Here is a 5,577-nt window from a genome sequence, read left to right as displayed (position 1 = left end):
AGCAAAGAAACACAACACAGCACCCTACATGGGTACAACAGCAGCCGTAAGAAAAGCCCATTTGTACTCACCTTAAGCTTCAGTTCCTCATTAAGTGGGTTCCTTATCAAGAACTGGAACCTTTTTTCCACTCTGCTTCTCCGTTATTTATTCTGCTCTGTTAATAGAAATAAGATGTATTCAGAATGGAATCTGGCACGGCCATTTAATGAAACAGATATTTTCACAGGGTACAAGGAAGTGTCAATCAGCGCCTCCCCTTCCTCCATAAGTAACACATATTTGGACAGTTATTCTAATACTTACTCCAAACTTCTTTACATTGTCTTCAACGCCAAACTGCACGACAGCTAACGCTTTCAGAATTGTCCTTCTTTTATCTGTTGGACAAGAAAAGATGTCGATCAATAATGGTGTATAAATGGGAAAAAGGGAAACTTTCAACTTGGTGTTGGAGATATTTTACACCTATTATATCTTAAATACTCGAGATTAAAAAGGACCTCAAATTAAGATAATACAGGCAGTAGGGACAGGAATGGCAGTTAGAGGGACTTTTAATCTGACTCACTTGTAGAACAGGCAGACCCCTTCCTTTTTCAATATAGGTGTACAGAACGGCTGAAGCAATCTCATTATCTCTTTTTGGCCGAGATTGTTCGTTACTTTCCAGCACCTGGAAAACCAAAAAAAAATTTGATGCACCAACAAAAACATTCCAACGTATTTCCACGGCAGCCAGCGTAAAGGAACAGAGACTTTACCTCTTCCAGTTGGGTTGGGTCTGAAAGTAGCCTGAGACGTGTCACCTTGATATGAAGCTGGCCAGACTTTTACGTTCTCCAAATCTATCCACTAAAATAGTAAAGTAAAAAAACATAGTCAGATGCCTCAGAAAGCTTTGTATTATTAGTATTACTATTATTATCATTATATATCAACATGACTGGCTACACTTACCTTGTCTATGAATCCTCTCTCTGGCACCTCTTTAATTCTAATTCTGCAACTAGATATGGGAAAGGAAAAATAGTTAGAAACTGTATCTACAGATTCTACAGCTGCTTATTGTTATTATAGGGTCACATATGGACATACTCACCTGCCCAATTGCTGGTTTATCTTAACGCCTTTGTCAGACATGAGATTAAATTCTATCTCCTGGTCTGGGAGGTCAGAATATAATATCTAAGGATAAAACGAGAAATGTGGTTATAATATCTAAGATGCAATCTACTGAATTTACTGTACAGATAAATATCTGGGTATGTGATGCGATACCTCAAAGGTCTCATTCCACTTTGGATTCAAGTTCTTGTGTATCACCCTTGTCTTTGCTGTTGTTCTCCTCCGCATATCACAACATAAGGGTTCGACGATTTGGTTAAAATTTCCTTGGCAACAAGGTTTTTGGCTTCTATGACTCGGATACGAAGCGCATTCTAAAATAAAGTGAAAAAGGTAATGTATAGAGAAAAGAGCTTCAACGTAGACTCTCTTAGTTTTCAAATTAAACTTTCACTCTTTGACTCTCTACAGGGAAGCAGGAAGGCTATAAAATACAAACTAGGCCTTACCCAGGGTTCTAAAAACTGCAGCTTAGCCAAATCAAATCTGGCTGCAAGGGGATGGCTGAAATGCTGCGGCGCAAACGATGATCTGTCCGATTTGGTTCACAAGCTCTCTTTCCGACAGCGTTCTGAAGGAGACGGGAGAAGGAAATATGTATGTTATTTCCAATGTACAAAAATAAGCTAGATAGAGCAGGTAGAGAATTGGGAGAGGAATAAAGCGCAATAACGTTTTTGATTAAAGACAAAAGCAATAGCTGGGAAGGAAGGGCAGAGTATGAATACATATAAGTCAACTTACTGAAGTCCAGGAATATTCAGTAGGTGGGCAAATCCGGTCCATTGTAGTTCCAATACCTGCAATAAATGCAACAGTCACATTGAAGAGTTCAAACTACAGAACTAGAAATATCTACGGTTTCCTAACTACAAATGAATTCTACCTTCATCTTACCAGCTCCAAATCTTAACTTACCGGACGATGAGGGAAATAAACGGTCAGTGCTCCAAATATGGGTGAGTCCTCCATCAGCGGTGCCAAAATTACCCGCAAGATTCCCTCCAGCTGCAAAAGAGAAAGTAATGTTTATATATGTAATAAATGCAAAGGAAGCAGCTAACGTACGCGATATAAGACTGGTAAGGCTCACCTTTATAGATTTGATGCCGGCTATGGGGGTTTTTCCGTAAAACCAGCATCCACCTTTATGTCGGCATTATAACTGAAAAAAGGAGCAAAAGACAATTATGTAAGGAAGGGACATTTCAGAGTGGGCAAAGGAAATAGAAAAAGATGGGGTTGAAATGTACCTGATATCGAGATCCAACATTATTTGCTTTTTTTCTGGATCCGCATGAGTTTTCCAAGACTTTATGTGGGGGCTGAGCATAAAGATTGGGGTGTTACAAGAAATCTATTTACAAGAAGAGGAATAACCCAAGTACAGAAAGAGATCATTACCTTCGTGCCAAAATCGATATTGATGAAACGGAACGAGGCAAGATAATTGCTTTTGGCGCGTATGTCAGGCTGAATCCTCTCTCGAATCATCGTTTCCACGTATTTGGAAAGAAGATGCCATATGTTCTCAACAATCTGCCATTGAAAAAAATTGAAAAGGCAGAGGTTAGAGATTTAGACACATACATACCCATGCATGCCCAAATTTCCCATGTACAATCATCCAGTGACAAAGAATAAAGTGTAAATAAATATATATAAAACTTACCACATTCAGGGACTCGATTTTCTCAAAAGTCTTCATGTGGAACCTGCAGGAACAGAGAGGAAGAAGCGTGTTACGGTTCATGTTCCATTATTGTATTTAAAAGTTTACATTTTTGCTCCATAATAAACCAAGTCTATTTTAAGTAGGGATGCACTGAATCCAGGATTCGATTGGGATTCGGCCCGGGTTCGGCCTTTTTCAGCAGGATTTGGATTCAGCCGAATCCTTCTGCCGGGCAGAACCAAATGCGAATCTTAATTTGCAAATGCAAATTAAACATGAATTGATAAATAATAAAAAGGAACAGTAACAATAAAATTATATTCTTCAATACAAACAATTGAAATGTTCTACCCCTTTAAGCAGAGAACACGGGAGCCTTACTGTTTTTGGAGACTTTTTTTGTTCTTCGGTTCATCCTCTGTCTTTTCAGTGGGACGGGCGGTTTTTCTTCCAGATCCTGTAACGCTTCCATATCAGAATTCCTACTATAACATATCCTATTTTAATGCGTTGGTTTCCTAAAAAGAAGCCGACAGGGACAGGATATATATTAAATCTGCAAAAATGGGTCTAAAAAAAAGTTTGGAGTTTTTTCAAACATCATTAGAAAAAAGAAGTTAAAAAAAAAAAAAAGGGAAAAAAATTTGAATCAATTTCACACTATACAGAAAAAGAAATCGGGAGGAAGCTCCTTCTTCTTCCTCTGCTAGCCTTGAAACGACTCGAAAGCAACTGGTAAACAACTACATCTGCCGATTTTCTCTTCGGCACCAGCCGACTACAGTCGGCTGCAGCAGGGCGCGATCTGCCGGGGGGGCCTGCGGGGGTGCGGGTCCTGGTACAATCGCACCCCCTGCTCCCCCGGTAGTTATGCCACTGGGCGTAACTATAGAGGAAGCATCCGGCCTGAAACCCCCCGCTTGTGTGGCCCCACATGAAAGTCTGCCTGACCCCATCCAGGCGATCGGTCGTAACAACCCTGGAGCACCTTTTTTCTCGACTGGATCCGTCTTACCTAGAGAGGGAGGGTGGGAAACAAAAAACAAATACGTATGAACTCTTCACAAACCCACATCTCTTAAAACCCCTGCCCTGCTCAATGCTCCTCCTCTGTTTCCACCCCCAACCCGCCCACTTTTTTTCCCCCTTTCCATTGTTCTTACCTGGGGGCTAGCTGGGAATGGGGTGGGGGAGGCTAAAAGGGCTGCACCTTACGGGGAAAGGGGCCTTGCATAACCCCATTTCATCCCTAAACGGGCTTCATCCCCCCCTTATGTTCTAAACGCTTCCCTCTATAAATAAGGGCACACCAATATTGTCACATTCTTTCAGGGTTTGTCTAACCCAGACTTTCCTCTAGGGATTTCTGCCAAATCCTCTCAAGATACGGCACAGATTTGGCCTTATAAGTTTGTTTCTCCATCTAAACCAGCTGTTTTTTGTCTAACCCAGACTTTCCTCCAGTGATTTCTGGTGGGACCTTCCAGTGGTGAAAACAAAACAACCTGACTACAGTATATTCCCTTACTAAACGGACACCCTTACTCTCAGTGCAACAGTTGTGTGACCAGTATAGAACATTCCCCAAGAGGAATATTTAGATTTCTTCAAATACAATACTGCACTAAGTCTCTTAAAAGCTAATTTGCCTTGAATACTAGATCCTGTATGACCATATGTTCCATTTAACTCCTAAAAAAGGATTTGAAATTTGTCCAACCATGGGAAGGAGACCTGCGAGTTAGCTTTGATCTTAATAACGGATAAGCAAGACAGACAGTAGATGTTCCATCATGAGAAGTCAGGCCAAAGGTCAGGGACCATGAGGGTCCAACCTAGAAGGTACTGACACATAGAGGGTAAGTTGTGGGCTTAGGTAGCAGCATTGATGTTTATGTTAAGTCCTCCTCTTCCTCGTTCGTCCTATACAGACTGGTGGGAGCCTGTTGACATTCCAGTTGACATTCATGGGCATTTAAATGTTTACAAGAACAAAATATCTTCTATTTGTAATACAAAAGTTCAATGTTGGCTTGCTTTATGGACATCTTTGATGTCCTTCTTCCTCTCCTCTGCCCCAAAAGTACTTGCATGGCTCACAGCTTAAACTGATGCCAAAGGTGAAGAGGGCTACATCAGGGTAGTTGAATTAATTATTCATGTAAGGAGATGAACCTAGTCTTCTAAGTTCCTCCTCTAACCAGACTTTCCTCGGGGATTTCTGGTGGGACCTTCCAGGGGTGGGAACAAAACACCTGACTACAATATATACCCTTACTAAACGGACACCCTTACTCTCAGTGCAATAATTGCGTGACCCGTTAACATTCCCAAGAGGAGCTAATGTTGGTGGTGAAATTCTCAGAAGAATGACTTCTGGCTAAGAACGATCAGTGCTTCTTGACTTTGGTCCGTGGTTTGCAAAATTGAGCCTTGGTCTTTCCTGAGGCGATGGAAGCTCCAACATCAGGGGTCAAAATCTAAGGGGAAAACACATAACACTGGATCAATATATACATATGAGACAATTTCTTTAATGGCCAGTGACTGAACTACCGGGGGAGCAGTGGGTGCAATTCTAGCAGGGCCCGCTCTGTGGAGCCCGCCTGCAGTTTGTGCCGCGAAAAAAACGTTGAAAAAACGATTCGGATGGAGGCTGCAGTCTGCACCGGGCCTGCCTCCCCTGTTACGTTTATGCCAGTGTCTTTTAAAAGCTTGAAAAATGATCTAAGCACAGATGATTAAACAATTGTCATAGAGTGTATACATTACTC

The 5,577-nt window shown here is 41.4% G+C and overlaps 1 long non-coding RNA gene across 1 annotated transcript; it reads right to left on the bottom strand.

Moving 5' to 3' along the window:
• Positions 1-845: 845 nt before the first annotated feature.
• On the bottom strand, positions 846-1,346 carry LOC121395768. The gene is made up of 3 exons (XR_005962663.1): positions 1,282-1,346; positions 1,103-1,188; positions 846-1,009 (listed from the first exon to the last, which is right to left on the bottom strand). It is a non-coding gene; the product is annotated as an uncharacterized LOC121395768 (long non-coding RNA).
• Between the last annotated feature and the right edge of the window lie 4,231 nt (positions 1,347-5,577).

Source organism: Xenopus laevis, chromosome 7L (genome assembly GCF_017654675.1).
Source record: "Xenopus laevis strain J_2021 chromosome 7L, Xenopus_laevis_v10.1, whole genome shotgun sequence".
NCBI lineage: Eukaryota > Metazoa > Chordata > Amphibia > Anura > Pipidae > Xenopus > Xenopus laevis.
The sequence above is the reverse complement of the archived record's forward strand: the minus strand, read 5'-3'. Positions and strand labels throughout refer to the sequence as shown.